The sequence below is a fragment of the Tupaia chinensis genome, unplaced genomic scaffold (genome assembly GCF_000334495.1).
Source record: "Tupaia chinensis unplaced genomic scaffold, TupChi_1.0 Scaffold000270_2, whole genome shotgun sequence".
Taxonomy (NCBI): Eukaryota; Metazoa; Chordata; class Mammalia; order Scandentia; family Tupaiidae; genus Tupaia; species Tupaia belangeri.
In genome coordinates, this window is record NW_006159751.1 from 2,163,739 (window position 1) to 2,182,456 (window position 18,718).

General features: G+C 37.0%; 1 pseudogene; it reads right to left on the reverse strand.

The window, feature by feature from the left end:
- Nucleotides 1-2,554: 2,554 nt before the first annotated feature.
- Nucleotides 2,555-3,355, reverse strand: LOC102476601 (40S ribosomal protein S4-like; annotated as a pseudogene).
- Between the last annotated feature and the right edge of the window lie 15,363 nt (nucleotides 3,356-18,718).

Sequence of the window (18,718 nt, forward strand, 5' to 3'; positions counted from 1 at the left end):
AGAGGGTCAAACATAGGATAAAAAACATATATATATATGTATACATTGTATGAAAGTAGAAATGGAATATTATTGATGATAACATGCTTGATTAAGTCACTAACAAAAAAAAAAAAAATAGTATGTCTCCACTTAACATATACAGGCTGTCCCCACTCTATGGTAGAGACTGAAAGACTAGAGAACATAAAAGCATTAAAAATTGTTATGGACACAAGAAACAAAGTGGAAGGAGTGTGTGGGAGGGGAAGAGTGCAGGAAAGGAAATTAGCAGAAAAAAATGGAGATACGATATTTGTGGGACACAGATATATAGTTTATTATCTGTTGACGAGGATGTGTATAGATTCTCAACTGGACTGAGATGTGTATCATGCTGGGTAACGTCTCTTTACAATTTAAATCATGTATACTGATTGAATGTATCAATAAAAGCAACAATAAAAATAAAAGTAAAATAAATTAAAAAAAAAAAAGAAAAATAGGGCTGAATGATGACATAGTGGTAATGCAACCGGACCTACATGGGAAAGCCCCTGGTTTGCTTTCAAGGGCACACGCGTGCATACCCATGATCCAGGGTGGCTGAGGCTGGAGGTGAGTCACTGTACAAAGACCCTGTTGGAGGTGTCTGTCTCCTTACTTCTCTTTTTCTCTCTCTGTTTCTTTCCTGGAAATCATAAATAAACTGTAAAGAAGGAAAATGTAAAACTTTTAAATCAGTAACCTAGGCTTCCACTTTAAGAAACTAGAAAAATAAAAGTAAACCCAAAGTAAAAGTAAATAATAAAGATAAAAGCAGAAATCAATGGAAAAAAAAAAAAAACAGAAAATAACAGAGTAAACTGATAAAAAACCAACCTGTTTTTTTCTAAATATCAATAAAAGTGATAACCTTCTAGACAACCTAATGAGGAAAAAGAGAACAAATCACTAATATCGTGAATGAGAAAAGGGGCATACTTACAGATCTTACTGCCATTAGAAAAGGACTACGTGACTATCATAAAAATGTTATGCCAATAAATGCAACTTAGACAAAATGGACAAATTCCTTCAAAGACACAAACTATCAAAACTATTCAAGAAGAAATAGCTTGAATGGCCTTGTATCTATAAAGTATTTTGAATGTGTAAGTTAAAAATCTTTCTGTAAAGAAAAATTTAGGCCTAAATAGCTTTACTGGAGAATTTTATCAAAAATTAAGAAACGGTTGACAGTGTGGAGGTTAAGGCAGCTGAATCCCATATGGCCAACTGCAGTTTGAGTCCTGGTACCAGCAACTTGAAAATTACTCTGGGCATGTGTACATGCATGCCCAAAATCCTGAGAGGAAAATGGAAGGGAAGGAATTACAGCATGTTCATCTCCCTAGTGGGGAAATATCTCTCTCTCTCTCTTTCTCTCTCTCTCTCTCTCTTGCTCTCACTCTCGCTTTCGCTCTCTCCCCCCTTTGCACCCCTTTGGTAAGTACATGTGCTATATATATGTATATAAATATACAAATTATTCATACACACACACACACATACACACACATACAAATTCTTCAACAGCTCAAACAAAATAAAGTCTGAACTCTTTTATTACTCCAAAATGACCCTGATCCCAAAACCAGATGGTTATTCTAACTAAACTACAAACTAATTTCCACCATGAACATAGACACGAAATTTCTTAACAAATTTTAGCACATTAAACCCAGCAATATATAAAAATCTAATACATCATGACCAAGGAAAGTTTATCCCCAGAATACAAAACCTGTTTAACATTCAAAAATCAGTGGAGTCACCAGATTTATAGTCTGTGGGGAAAAAACTCATATGATCCTCTCAAGATTACAGGGAAATTATTTGCCAAAATTTAAAATATCTATTCATGATTAAAACTTCCCAGAAAATTTAGAATAGAAGGGAACACTCTCAATCTAGAAAAGGGTATCTATGGGAACCCTACAGCTAACACAATAATATTGAAAAACAGGCTGGCTTGGTGCAGTAATAATGCACTGCCCAAGTGAAATGGGATCCAAATGGAAGATCATAGGTTTGATTCCCCAGTTGACCTGTACACACCAGGCATTCATGCCATGATCCTGGCTGGCTGGGAATGCTGACATTGGGGAATAGGATCATGACATGAGGCCTTATAGAGAGTGCTTGTCTGTATCTCTTGCTCTTTCTCTGTCTCTCATATAAAAGAATACATAAACATTAGAAAACAAGACTAACTTAATGGTGAAATACTGAATAGTTTTCTTCTAAGATGATAAGAACAAGGCAAGAATATTGGCTAACTCCTCTCCTATACAACATTGTACTGGAAGTACTAACTTGGTAGAGTTAGACTAAGTAAATAAATAGCACCCATACTCTTTATTCTAAAATTTACTCTCTCCAATCTTGGTAAGGTAGAATTTGAGAAAGTCACATTTATCTGCTGGCTACTGAATAAAGCATCCTGCTACTTTTTCCACTATCCCTTCTTCTTCTTCTTTTTTTTTTTTTTCATGCTATATTATCTTTTATTAAGTATGAGGACCTCTCCAACATAAAATCCAAAAACCATTTCACCCATGGCTCTGTTTGACTGCCATTCTCTTGTCTCTCTCTTCAGCAATGGTGAGGCGGATACCTTTTCCCCAGGGAAGAGAAATCCATGCCTTTGCCAATAACAAAAATGTTGGAGAGGAGTGGCAAAGCTGTTGCCATTGGCATCTTTCACATGAACCACACTGAAAGAGCCAGGATGTCTCTCTCTGCTGGTGATCACACCAACTCTTCCCAAGTTAGCACCTCCTGTCACCAGACACAGGTTATCAGTGTCGAACTTGATGGACTCAGTAATCTTGCCCGTCTTCAAATCAGTCTGAATAGTGTCGTTCACCTTGATGAGAGGGTCTGGGTAGCGGGTGGTATGAGCATCATGGGTCACCAGGTGAGGGGTTCCCTTTGTGCCCTCAAAGATTTTCCTCACTTTGCACAACTTGTACTTGGCCTCCTCAGGTGTAACACAATGGACGGCGAAATGACCCTTGGTGTCATAGATCAGACAGAAATTCTCTCCGGTCTTGTCAATGCTGGTGACATCCATAAAACCAGCAGGGTCGGTTATGTCAGTACGGACTTTGCCAGCAACCTTAATGAACCGCTGCCTGCAGACCTTCTTTACTTCATCTCCTGCCAAAGCATACTTAAGCCTGTTCCTTAGGAAAATGATGAGCGGAAGACATCCCCTCGACTTGTGGGGACCAGTGGGTGGACCAGGGGCAAACACACTGGTCAATTTATCCAGCATCCAATGCTTTTGAGCTGCTCCATGCTTCAGATGCTTCTCAGGGCCATGAGCCATGACTATGCTAGGTCGCCTGCCACTTTGAAAAGAATTCTGGAAGGGCCTGGAAGCACAGCCAGTGATGGCACGATCTCCACCATCCCCTCTTCTCTTGAACACCAGAAGAAAACTTCTTGGGATTGGACCGTTGGGGACTTCCATTAAGATGTCATAGCACTATGGCAATGCTCACATGTCTTTCTCTCTCTTGGTCTCCCTTTCTCTCTCTTCTCAGGAGGCTAGAAAGTTAGGGAAATCAGTGCTGGTCTAGCTCTCTCTCTCTTAGGGTACTAGAGAGTTAAGAAAGTCAGAGCTTCTGCTAAAAATGCTTACCTATTTTTCATTATTTTTGACACCTTTTCTCATTTCCAAGCATTCAGATGGATGCAATGGTCTCAAAAGATGCTTGTGCCTGAGAGTTCTCTCATCCTGAAAAGGCAGAGGAGAGAAAAGTTCTAGATAACAGGTAAATACTATATCAAGCTACTTCTTGCTGGTGAAATGTTCTCCTTGACCTGGGGATAGGTGATATTTGACTATGGACTTAAAAGGCTCAGGGTCTTGATTCTTGGTACTAAGCTACCTCTAGCCTAGGAAAAAAAGAGTTTTCTACATGGCATGCCAGAAGAGCACGTGAGGTCTCTTCAAAGCCTCATAGTTATAAAAAACTGGGACAGTTGCTTGACCTTACCTTCTGCATACACAGCTTTCAGGAGCACTTCAGAATTGTCCATGACTGGTGTAGACAAGGACTCAGAAACCTATGCCCCGGTCAAGTCTTGACCAGTCTTCCCCTTACTAACTATTGATGACCCCACAGAAGCAGAAAGAACCACCTCTCCTCACCGAGAGTTCAGTTCCAGAAGTCAATGCATCCACTATTGGCCAGGTACCCACAAAGCGATATGGTATAAAAAGCTTTATTGCTCACTTAATGAGACCATCTAGGAAGAGTAGGGTCAAAACTGGGGTCAAGTAGGGTCAAAATTTGACTTGAGAGAGAATAGTAAGGGTCAGTGGGGTTGGGGTTTTATGATAATCTTGCAGTAGGCCTGGGGTAAGGGCCTGGGCTTGCATGGCACCTTTCCTCTAGTACCACAGCATAAAGCACCCCGGCTTTATTATAAGTTTTCCCAGATGTGGAGGAGAAAGAGGATTGGAGTAGTAGAGCTAGATGGCTGTCAGCAGTCAAACAACAAAAATTGAATCAAACTACATAGTAAACCAACACTACCAGTTTTTCCTTCAGAGTCACCTCTCCGACTTTCTACCTTCTGTGTGTGGGGTATTCCCCAAGGCCTAGCAACATCTATCTGGGAAGAATAAGCCATTGGGGCAGGAGTATCACTCCCACACAGGGAACAGCTGTATGTGTGGAGGTGACAGGACCTAATGAGCTTGCAGAGAATATTTAAATTGCTAAACAAGATAGCATATTTACAAGTGTGTTTATCCCTAAGCATTTGCAGTAAAAATCAAAGTGATGCCATTATCTGATCCCCCAGTGGCATGTACTTGGAAGCATTTCTCTTTTAGCCAAAATTTATTTAGGGCTGTATATAATTCTCTTTTTCAAACAATAAGAAAGTCTTTATGGTGGGAAATTAAGCAAAGGAACCAGGAGGAGCTTAAACTAAAGGCAGGAAAGAATCTGCATGACTTCTTCTGGGAAATGGTTATGAAAGCCTCATCTCCCTCTGCTTTCCTAGTGCAGGGACTAGCAGCAGCCTCGTGCAGAAAAAAGTACCATGAGCATGAAACCAACTGACTCAGATTTTAACCTGAAGCTCAGTCCTTTAACATGTGACCTTAGGAAATGTATTTTTTTATAACCTCCCTTTTACCCCCTATAAACTAAGGATAAACACAATAAGATTGCTGTAAGACATAAATTAGAAAATCCATATGAGGGGCCAGCAGGTGGCATGGTGGTTAAGGCACTGACACTCCACATAGCCAACCATGATTTGAGTCCCAGAACTGGTGGCTTGCTTTCTCACTTTCTCCTCTCTCTCTCTCTGTGTCTCTCTCTGATCAAATTAAAATGAATGAGTGAATGAATAAAAAAATTAAATGAAATAAATAATTCTTTAAAGAAAAAAGAAAATCCATGTGAGTATCCAGTATAATGTATGACACATACATGACAGGTATTCAGCAAATGTTAGTACATTTCTACCACTGTGCTCACCATTAGGACAACCACCGATAACAAAAAATTGTGGGTTTGAACCAGCAGTTAGCGTAATGGCTATGTCGCTGGACTCCCACGTAGTCGACCGCGGTTCGTGTCCCAGACCCGGTGGCTTAAAACTCACGCCGGGCGCGTGTGCGTGCGTGCCCAAGATCCCGAGAGGAGAATGGAGGAGAAGGGATTGCGGCGTGACCATCCTCCCTGGGGGGTGATTTCTCGCTTTCTGTCTCTATGTCTCTCTCTGTCTGTCTGGCGAGCGCACGCGCCCTACAGTGAAAATCTCTCAAAAAAAAAAAAAATTGTGGGTTTTAGCAAAAGGCATTTCTTCGCTCTCTATTCTTCTGTCCACGGTGCATAAATTGCTCTTCAAAATTACCAGTAATAGGTCATCTTCTCTGTGCTTTAAAAGCCTCCAGAGAACTCACCAGCTCTTCAACCCAGTCCATCTTCTGGACGTTCTAACAGAAAGCTCTCCCTTAAACTGAGCTGCAGTCTGGCTTGCTGGCACAGCATCTTCCGAACAACTGTTAATAGGAACGTACTCTGGAGGATGTTAGCAGTTGAGCAGAAAATAAAATTAATCCTTTGATTTCCATTCCTGGTAATGTTTCAGACCAAATGCCTTGAAAAACTATCCAGGTACAAAGAACCCAAGAGGGCTATGCAAAGTATTTCTAAATATGTTTTTGAATGCACTGTGCATAGCAGATGTGACATTCCAGTAAAAACAATCTTCATAAGCTGAAAAAGACACAAAACTCCAACCCAGGCAGCTTGTTGCCCTGAGGACATCTGCTCATCACTGGCAACCTGGAGATTCTTTTTCAATGGACTTTTCCCGGAGAAAAAGGAAAAGGATCTGCAGCCTACACAGGTAAAAAAGCGAATGAGACCCTTAAAAGCTCAGTGAAAAGATAAACCAAGGAAAAGAACCCGAGGAAGGGAGATAGAACATTTTCTATATTCGCTTTAGAACTGAAGAAAAGAAGACACTAACTCAGGTAGATTTTGTACGAATTCACGCATCTAAAGAGATTTTTTAAAATACAACAGTAATCGTAAAAAGTCACATGTTGATCAGTCACAGATTGGGTAGAATAAACACAAATCCTCTTAAGAGTAATACACCTTAAAACTAGTCTTAGAGAATTTTTTACAAGTTTCAATAGCGTGACCTTTCCATCTAAATTCATAAATTAGATTCACAGCAAATTCTGATATTGAACATTATATAAAATAAGTGCATTTAACAAAAATTTAAATTGGGACTGGACCTATTTGGGAAAGGTCCTCAGTTCACATCCCAGGACTTTCTGGGCAGGCCAGGCATGTGTGTGCCCATGATATGGTTGGCTGAGACTAGGGTGGATTGTGAAAGGAAGACCATTAGAGATCTCTCTTTCTTTCTGTCTCTCTCAGGAAATAAATGAATAAACTTTTTTAAAAATGAAAACTAACATTAGATTTTTGACTAATTAATGACATGTTATTTTTTAAAATTTTTTAATTTCTATTTTTAATTAATTAATTAATTTACATTCATCCACTGAGCATTGTCACAGCATACAAAATGTGATTTCCTATCCAGAATATACTGCATAGTGGCTTAATAATACATCTTATCACAGATAATTTTCCATTTCTAGTTTCATATATATATATGTGTGTGTGTGTGTGTGTGTGTGTGTGTGTGTGTATTTTTCCCCGTTTTTCCCTTATTTCTCACCCTCTGCCATTTCCCACCCTCCTCCCACACTAACTCTGGTGTCTACAGTGGTTTTCCATTCCTTTTTTCCCCCACACTATTGATTCCCAAAATTTCTTAAATAATCTAACTACTTTCAATAGCAAGTTCAGCTGATATATACATATCTGTGAATACATATCTGACGTTAAGCGTGAAACTCTGAATAGAATGAATATACTATGAAGTAGCACCTAGCTGATGCTATATAGCTTACTATGGTCATTAAATAGATGTTTTTAAATATAGTTTTAATTTTAAGGCTAATCACTCATGTAATAGAAATGGGATATATTACATCCAAATTAGTGGAGGGTAAAAGCACAAAAGTTTTAGAAACTCAATCCTAAAGCAAGTTTACCAAAAAAAAAAAAAAAAAAAAGAGTGAGAGAGAGAATGAAAAGCAGAATATTGAGAGAGAGAGGAAACGCAAATTGGTAAATTTGAACTAAAATATATTAGTGATAACATCAAGTGTAAATCGACTTGATTGTCTGGTAAAAAGAGGAGTACAGACTATTAGACTTGGTAAAGAACAAAATCCAACTGATGTAGTATAAATATATTGAAAGAGTTAAAGTAAGTGGTTTAAAAAGTGCAAATATGAACTATAACAAAGCTGGTAGATTTCCGTTCCCCCGTAAGATGGGGTGATAGGAACTAGATTTACCTTCCTACCTGAAACAACCAAATAACTGACAAAGTGTGTTTTTTTAAGGTGTTATTACAACACTGTACATCAGGTAACAAAAGACATTATTTGTTTTTATCCCTGGAAGATAAAAAATAATAACAATATGAGGTCTAGCAAAGGTAACGTGGGCCGAATGCTGCCTCTCAGCAGACTGAGGCCACACAGGATGCCCAGGTTTGATGGCCCACCCTAAAAACCAGGCTTGGTGACACATACCTGTGGTCTCAGCTACTCAGGAGGCTGAGGCAGGAAAATGGTGACAGAGTTCGTCTCTAAACACACACATACACGAAAGAGAGAGAGAGGAGGAGCAGAAGGGAGGGGAAGAGAAGGGGAAGAGCAAAGAAAGGAAAGGAAAAGAAAGAAAGGGAAGGGAAGAGAAAAGAAAGGAAAGAATAGAGGAAAATAAAGAAAATAAGCAAGATGCAACCTGTAATTACCCTAGCTTACTTCCCTTGAGAGAGATTCAAAGCCATGACACAGAGAACAGGCATCCAGGCAGAACTCAGACAACTTTCAGAGGGAGGAGATGAAGCCAGGAGTCCAGGTAGGTCAAAGTATAAATGGTAAAACAGAGTACCAGAGAAAAGAGAGCTGCATGGAGAAGAGCTCCAGAAATCTGCGTATCTCACTCCTGTGTTCAAGAGTACTGATCCACATATACATATGAGGAAACAACCCAAAATCAGGAAAAGAACTACCTGACAGCCTCAAAGATGGTTACAGAGAATAGAATAGTCACTGTTTCCATCAGACAGGCTGAAAAAATCTCAAGATTCACACAGAGAGATCTTGCTTCAATCATAGGGAATAATTAGCCCTAGGCTGATTCCACCTGACACATCTCACAAACAAAATCCTGAAAGTTTCCAAGAAATAAAGTACATTCCAGAACAAAACTTGAGGATTCTTAAAGGAATACAAAACTAGTTAGCACCAGTAAGGTAAAATTTACAATGTATGGCATCCAATAAAAACTTACAAGACAGGCCCAGCTGCAGTGTGCAAGCAAAAATGCACCAGGTTGATGACTGAGGCTGTATGAAGAGGCTAGGTTTGATTACTGGCCCAATATAAACAGGCTGGACATAGTGGCACATAGCTGTGGTCCTAGCTAACTAGGACTCTGGGCCAGAAAGGATAATGATGTGGCAAGACGCTGTCAAAAATAACTGTCCCTCAAAAAACACTACAAGGTATACAAAGAAGTGAAAAAACGTGACTCATACTGAATAGAAACCCCAATAAATCAAAACTGATCCAAAATTGACACATATTAGAATTAGCAAAAAAGGACACTAAACAAGCTATTGCGACTGTATTTTATTTGTTCGAAAAGGTAAGTAGAGACATGCCAGTGGCATAGTGGTTGGGTGGCACAATCCCACATGGCCAATTGCACGTTTTGAGTCCTGGACTGCACAGCTGGAGCAATGCAGAGCACGTGTGTGCATGCCCAAGATCTTGAAAGGAGGAATGAAGCAGAAGGGATTGCAGAATAGCCATCTCTCTTGGGGCGAGGGGGGTGCTTTCTCACACTCCCTCTTGCTGCTTCTGTCTCTTTCCTCTGACAAATAAAAATAAAATAAAATAAAAACATAAAATAAAAAGATTCTCGTTGAACTTTTCGAGGTGAAAACTGCAACATATAAGATAAAAAAATATGAGATTAACAATCGATCAGGCATGGAACAAGAAAAAATTAGTATAATGAAAGGCATAGCAATAGAAACTACCAAAAAAGTCGCAAGAATAAAGAAAATCTTAAATTATCTTGATTATAACGATGATTTCATAGGAGTACACTTAAATTGTATACTTTAAATATATACATTTATTATTTCTCAGTTACACTCAAGGAATATGTTTTTAGAAAAGCTGTTATGGCTATATATTAATATCAATCAATATCTATTATTATCGATCAATTTTAAATATAAAGCAAAATAAAACATAAAAAGATCCATGTTTTCAGTCATATGTGAAAGCTAAAAATTTGATTTCATAGAAGAGAATAGAATAAGGGTTACTAGAAGTTGGAGCAAGGCTAGAGGAAAAGGGAATAAGGAGGTGTTGATTAATGGATACAAAGTTACAGCTAGCTAGGAGAAATAGATTCTATATAAATAGTACAGTAGGGTGACTATAATTAATAACAGCTTATATATCTTTTAAAATAAGCAGAAGGATTTTAAATGTTCCCAGATAATAACAACCATTTGAAATGATCCATATGCAAATATGATTACTTGATCATAACATATTGTTTTCATACACCAAAAAATACACTATACCTCATAAATATATATAAAATTTTAAAATAAATTTTTAAAATAAAAAGGCACACAATAATAATTTCAATTTACCAGAAATATATAACACTAAATTTGTGAGTCCCTAGTAATATGCCTTCAAAATACAGAACTACAAGAGAACAAGACAAATTATCATGGGAGATTTTAGTATTCTTCTTTCCACATTGATAGAACAAATACATTTAGTGAAGTTATGAAATATTTTAATACAATCAACAAACTTGACTTAACAGGTATATGGAGAACCCTGCATTCAATAACTACATAATATAGATTCTTTTCAAGTACACATGGAAAAGTTATAAAAATGCAAGACTATATCCTTAACTGTTAATCAAATTTCAACAGCTTTTAAAGGCTCAATGTGGAATTTATTCTCTGCAATGCAATTAAACTAGATCTCAGGGATAAATGTGGAAAATATTTACCATATATAGAAATTAAGCAGTATACTTCTAACACCCTGTAGTTGAAAGAAGAAAACAATGAGAATTTAGAAAATATTCTAGTCTTAGTAACAGTAAAAATACCATACATCAAAATTTATTAGCTAATGCAGTATCTACAAAGTTTCAAAAACAAGAAAAGCTTACAATAAGCTAAATATCCACCAAATGATAATAATAGTTACAAGCCTTTTTATTTAAAAAAAAATTAACCTAAGGATTAAATAAATAAATAAATAAATAAAATCAAGAGCAAAAATGAATAAAACAAAATACAAATATGAAATAGTATAGACAAAGCCAAAACTTTCTCTGAGAAAAAGGTTAAAAAAAAAACACTGAACAAGAAAAGAGAGAGAAAAAGAAGATATAAATAAATATTAAAAGTGAAAAAGAAGTGCAATCCTGCAGACATCAAAAAGATATTATAAATAACTGTATGCCAATAAATTTGAAATTTTAGATGACATTGATAAATTTCTAGAAAAATAAAATTTACCAAACGACTCAAAGAGAAATAAAATATTCAAATAATCTCATAACCATTATAGAAACTGAATTTATAGTCCCTAATGTTACAAAGAAAATTCCAGCCTCAAATAACTTCTCTGGTAGTTCAACACAACATTTAAGGAGGAAATAATTTCAATCGTTTGTAGAGAATGAAAAAAAGGATATAAAGTCCCTAACTCATTGTATAAGGTTGCATAAAATCTTCATTAAAAAAACTCAAAGAGGCAAGTATAACAAAGACAAATCGTAGGCTAATCTTAGTATGAACATCAATATAAAACTCCTAAACAAATATTAGTAAACAGAATCCAATAATACATAGCAGTCCTCTATTTGCACAGTTCAGAAAAGCAGACATTTCAGTTACTCCAGTTTAAATAACACCAGTTTTCCCAATAGCATGGTACAAATTCCAGTTACTATTATATTGGTTGTGAGTAGTTACATAAAGTACCAACTGCATTGTAGATCTTCATTTCACAAATCACTATGTAAATAACAGATTGCATCATGATTGGTGACTGTCTTAGTCCATTTTTGAGTTACTTTTGAAACACCTGTACTTGGGTGTGTTTATAAAAAAGGAATATTATTTAAAAATTCATGATTCTTGTGATTAGAATGTCCAAAGTCCTAGGCCTGCAGCATGGGACAACAGAAACAAGAGAATGGAGGACATGTGCACAGAGAGAGAGAGAGAGAGAGAGAGATCCTGATCTCTTTTATAACCTCCAACTCTCACAAGAACTAATGCCTTCCTATGAGGGCTAAAACTCATTGGATCTCAGAGACACCATTCTTGAGACTGTTGCCTTCATGATGAAATTACCAGAAACTAAACACACTGTCAACTAGGCCTCGCCCTGGGACACAGTGAAGGAATTACGTTTTCACTTCATACTTTTACAATATAGTGAATACAATCAAGTCCTGACACACGAATTTTCTAAGGAACATATTCAAACCATACCAGTAAGTAATTGTATAACTTCTTTCAGTGTCTTTTGGTGATTGGTTACTGCACATCTGTTATTCAGTTCACCTACAGACAGCAAAGCACGTAACTGGGTTGCCGCTTTGTCTCTCAGTGGTAAGCTCACGTAACTTATGATAAAAATGGCTAGGAAAGAAAGAATAAGCCAACAAAGATGAAATGGCACCAAAACAAACATGTGATAATACTAAAAGTGAAAGTCAAAGAAATGTAAATGAAGTTACAGAATAAATAGCTGATCATGGGAATGTTGACACTGCCACCTTCAAGAAGCTCTAGATGTACACGTAGAGAAATTTAGTGAAGACAACAACAAATTTATTAACATAAATAAGGAAGACGGTTATGCTGAAAAGGATTAAGAGGTCCTTGAGAAAATGACACTAGTAACAAACTTCACTTTAAAGTTTAAAAGAAAAAGGAAAGGAAAAGGAAAAGGAAAGATGCCCCCCTCATAATTTATAATAAGGCAGCAAGCATTGTCCTAACTGCTTTTTGATAAGCTTTTGTTTGAATTGCCAGAAAGGTATGCACTTGCCAGCAACAGAGAAATGGAGATTCAGAGATTGAGAGAGAGAGAGAAGGAGAAAGCACTCCCCAATGGGGCATGGTCAAACCACAATCCCTTCTCTTCCATTTCTCCATTTTGTCAGGATTTGAAACATGCACACACATGTGCCTATCATGTTTTTCAAGCTGCTGTCCTGAGATTAAATTGTGGTTGACCATGTGGGATCTGGCTCTTTTACCATTGGGCTATGAAGCAAGACCTAATAAGTTTGGTTTTTGTTTGTTTTCTTTTTTTAATTTTTTGCTCTTTTAAATTTTTGCCAGAGGACACATGCACTTACCAGAGAGACCGAGAGACAGAAAGGAAAAGTAAGAAAGCATCCTCCATGGGACATTATCACACCAAAATCCCTTCTCTTAATCTCTCCAACCTGTCAGGATTTGGGGCATGCATGCACACATGCCTGGCTTGTTTATCAAACCACCAGTTCCAGGACTTGAACTGCATGAACAGTCAAGTGGGATCCACTCACCTTTACCACCAGACCACAGGCTAGTCCCAGAAAAATAAAAATTCAATTTTCAATGTTTCTACCATACTAAATTACAGTGTCCTAAGTACATATCTATTATACTGTTTTCTTAAATTATTCAATATGTTCATAACAGAGTTTTAATGTTGGGACAAAAAATTTTAAAGGTAACAAAAAATTGTAATCGTTCCCCTTGATTTCAATTGCTTTGCATGGTTTCAGCTTGCATTAGTTCCCCTTGATTAAAATTGCTTTGCATGGTTTCAGCTTGCATAATCATTTTACAGTCCTGCACTACCATACAAAGTGAGGACTGCACATATACATATAGATATAATATATATATTATATCTATATGTAAATTTTAAGTTATTATCAAATTGGATGTGTTACAGGAATACAAGACTGATTTAACATTAGAAAATCAATCACCACACTAACAAATTAATGAAGAAAATAATAGGCTCATCTCAGTTATTTAAGAAAAGTTTTCAAAAAACATATAACTTTAATTCAAGATATACAACTCCAGGATTAAAAATTCCATATTAGGGGCCAGGAGGTAGTATGATGATTAATGGTGTTGGACTCCCACATGGCCGAACACACTTTCCAGTCTCAGACCTGGCTTCTTGCTTTCTCACTTTCTCTCTCTCTCTCTGTCCCTCACTGGTCAAATTTAAAGAAAGAAAGAAAGAAAGAAAGAAAAGAAAGAAAGAAAGAAGAAAGAAAGAAAGAAAGAAGTTGAATAAAATAATTCTTTTTAAAAATCCCATAGAAAACTAAGGATAGAAAATTTTTATAATCTGATGAAGAAACAAAAGTTAAATAAATAGGAAGTACAAAATACATAGTGAAAGTAAACCCAAAAGTATCCATTTAATACACTAAATGTAAATGGAGTAAAGAAAAATGATCAGACCCAATTTTTGTGTTTTTTTTAGAGAGAGATTTTTGTTATAGGGCATGTGAACTCACTAGAGAGATACAGAGAGAGAGAGAGAAATCACCCCCAGGGTGACCACACCCAAATCCCTTCTCCTCCATTATCCTCTGGGATCTCAGGCATGCATGCACACACACCTGGCATGAGTTTTAAGCTACTAGGTCCAGGACATGAACCATGGTTGACTACATGGGAGTCCAGCAATGTAACTACTACATCATCTGCTGGTCCCCAGATCCAATATTTTTTTAAAAATGCAATTATATTCTTTTTTTTTCTTCTTTTTTTTTAATTTTTATTATCATCATATCCAATATATTTTAAAAATGCAATTATATTCTTTTTTTTTTTCTTCTTCTTTTTTTTTAATTTTTATTATCATCATAATCTTCTTTATATTACATTGGATTACATATAACTTTACAGTGTATTACATTGTTTTTTCAAAAGGGAATGCCATGCATGTCAGTCAGTACAGAGACATTAATCTCCCCACTTCAACATTCCATATCTTTTCTGTTTTCCCCAATCATTATTTTTATTATTCTAATTATTTTTATAAAACAGTCAATTGCTATTTCTTGTTTTGCTTGTAAAAATACTTTGCCCATCATGAAATACTTCTCAGACCAATCCAGTTGAGAATACTATACATGTCATCATCAACAGTTAATAAGCCCTATCTGTTTCTCACTAACGTCCTGTCTCTCTATTGTTCACTTGCTATCTTTCTCTATTCTCTTCTCTTCACTTACCCCATTCCACACTGTCCTATTCTCATTAAGTACCTTCACTGTTTTTATGTCCTCCGATTTTTTGCTCTCTATTATAGAGTGCGGATAGTCGGTATATATTGAGTGGATACATACAATATCTTTCTTTCATAGCCTGGCTTTATTCACTCAGCAATAGTAAAAATGCAATTATATTCTTTTAAATACAGACATAAGAACATAGAATGAAGTAAAGAGTTACTACATAATAATTAAAGAGCTAATTCACCAGGAAGGCTTAAGAAACCTAATCTTACATGCACTTAAAACATAGCTCAAGGGAACCAGCAGTTGGCGTAATGGCTATGTCTCTGGACTCCCACATAGTCAACCGCGGTTCACGTCCCGGACCCGGTGGCTTAGAACTCACGCTGGGCGCATGTGCGTGCGTGCCCAAGATCCTGAGAGGAGAATGGAGGAGAAGGGATTGCGGCGTCACCATCCCCCCTGGGGGGTGATTTCTCGCTTTCTGTCTCTCTGTCTCTCTCTGTCTGTCTGGCGAGTGCACACGCCCTATAGCGAAAACCTCTCCAAAAAAAAAAACATAGCTCAAAATACATAAAGCAAAAATCTTAAGAATTTTCTAATTTACTACCCAAATAGGAGATTTTAACATCCTTTTTAAAATAATTGATAGAACAATTCAAAAATCAACAAATAACACAATTTATAAGCTGATCTGATAAATACCTATATTGACTCAACATTTGGGTAATATATATTCTTTTAATATATTATAAAATACTGATAGAAATTTGTTATGCACATGACTACAATGCAAGCCTTAAAACTTCAAAAAATCAGTGTTTATAACAATGTTATCTATGAATAAGACAATTAGGTTATAAGTCAATTCAGAAGTATAAATTTTTAAATCTCCAAATAATTTTTAACACTCATGAATGTCTTGCTAAAAACTTAAAAATTTAAATCCAATCAAGCATCTCTCCCCAACTATCAATTTCCTGAAAGTACAAGGACAGGTGAATATTTTACCATGCAGATGAAGTTATTAAAACCCAGATATGGTAAGCTATATAAGACATACAAGACAGCTTCATAGACATAAATTTGGAGACAGGGATGGTAAAGGAGGAGAATATAATGAAGAAATTTAAAGGCACTTCAGTTAGTAGCAATGTATTCATTTCATTTGGATATTGAGCCATACAAATTGCTAAAAGAATAATGCATTTTTAAATAACTTTCAAACCTTTATATTTATTTATTTTTTTGACCAGAGAGGGAGGAAAAGAGGAAGGAATTGTGAGAAAGCAAGCCGCCAAGTCCAGGACTTGAACTACAATCAGCCATGTGAGAGTCCAGCACCCTTAACCACCATGCCACCTGCCGGCCCTAAAAGAATAATACATTAACAGAACATTATATCTTCAAACACTGGACATTGATGCTATGAGGAGTTATAATTAAATTATATCACATATGAGATTTCCTTCAAAATAAAGGTGGGAGACCAGCAGGAAGCACAGGAGTAAAACCTATTTTTCTGTGAGTTGATAATTGCTGTCTAGCTGATGGGAACATGGGAGTCCCTTAAATTATTCTACTTTTGTATATGTTTGAAATTCTCAGAAATACAATATTTAAAAGGAACTGACAAATTCAAGGGCCAAATCTCCCTCATGACCATATGTACCAGTTACTTACTTCTCTTTCTCAGCCCACACCTGCCCTTTAACACTGTGTTCTGTACTGCTGGGGCTTAAAGTCCGAAAAACACATTTCTCAGCTTCCACTGCCAGCTAGCTTTCTTTTAGATTCCAATAATGGGAATCTCTAGTTGCTGTTGGAGGATCAGAAGTGGACAGAGAGAGGAGTTTTCTGCTTTTGACTCCAACAACGTGGCAGTTTCTGGCTATAATGAAGCAAACCTAGGAAGATTCCGAACTCCTGAAGCCTGGGCCAAGCCAGCATCTTTTCTGTGACTCTAGGTTAGCACAGAAACTTTTGACTGGATGCAGAACTGACCAAGAGAGTTTCTCCAACAGTGCAACAGCAGGCATTAGCAGCAATTAGGGGCATTAGCAGCTTCTAATTTTTAGGTGTCACCCTCTTCCTCTTTGTTTCTTCAGCACTTCTCCTTTCTGCTTCATCCCTTCAAGATATGTATATTCATTTCTCTTTATTAAATTTGCTTTACTCAAAATACTTAAAGTGGTTTCTGTATTTTTGACTAGACCCGAACAGGTACAGTAGTTGGTATCAGGCTCATAGAAACAGAACCTCAAAAATGGCATTTTAGCTTTGGAATGCTGACCTGTTTGAGTGTGAGTTCAGTAATAATTTTATTACGTGTGGATAATGAGATACTATAAATTCATGCCTTGTAGTGCCATTACAATTTCTCAAAGCATCACTTGTTTGGAATTCTTTGGAATATAGTGTCTATTAAAGGTCAGGATTTGGAAGGCCAAGCGATTGCTGCACTTGAATGTTATGACAACGATGATGACTATAAAGACTGAGGTAAGCTAACTATTTCTGACTACCCTGGAGAGCTTACCCAAAGAACATGATGACTTCAAAGATGTAAACATTGGGTGTAAGTCATGGTCAGAGAACCAGGGTGTGTCTCTTATAAAACTAAAATTATCCCTTAATTCTTTATTTTTTTCCTTTTTTTGAAGAGGTTTTTGCTATAGGGCACGTGTGCTCGCCAGACAGACAAAGAGAGACAGAGAGACAGAAAGTGAGAAATCACCCCCCCCCAGGGGGGATGGCCACACCGAAGTCCCTTCTCCTCCATTCTCCTCTTGGGATCTTGGGCACACACGGACTCGCACCCGGTGGGAGTTTAAGCCACCAGGTCCGGGACTTGAACTGCGGTCGACTGCGTGGGCATCCAGTGACATAGCCATTATGCCAACTGCTGGTCCCATCCCTTAATTCTTATAGCCACAAAGCAGATACGGCTGAAAATAAGCTTCCAAACATCACTGTATATGTTATAATTTGCATTCAGTTGATTATCTCATCAGTTCTCCAATGTGGAAAATAGGACTCAATTTGAAAGGAGTAGGAAGGTAAGATTTTGAGCAGAGATATTTTGGTAGACTTGGAAGAAATTAAGAACTAAATCCCCCAAGTCCCCTGAGCATCCCTTACTAACAAAAACAAAACAGTTACTTCCTCCCCGTCTAAGGAGACTAGCCAAGCCTTGTTGTAATAACCTCACTTGAGGCAGTTGCCTTTAAAGGGATTCTACGCTCCTCAAGAGTCATACCAGTATATACCTCTTGCTTCCAAATTCTTATCTATGATCAGATCCCAGTAAAAATCTCATGTAAAAATACATAGTTTATATACATCAAAATGATTTTATTTATATTACTAGAAACCTAGGAAGTATATGGAGGAGTAGATTCTAAGAAGAGTGGTATAGCCTTAGATAAGGCAGAATTTATGAATTTGCCTGAGATTTAGGTATGCTTATCTGAGATTTTGTATTTAACAGTTTGCTTGATTGACTAACATAGACTCAAAAATAGTCTATAAGAAATGAACCTGATATGCCAAAATTCCCTGGCACGAAATAGGGAAACTGAGTTGAAACTCTGGATGTAGAAGTACTCAATAGTATTGTCTCTGAATGTTCCCTAGCAGCAGTGGCCTATGTAACTAATGAGGATTCATGACCAGACAGGTCTAGTAGGGCAAATTTTACTGGGGTCCCTGCTGGTCTTCCACCATTCTGTCTC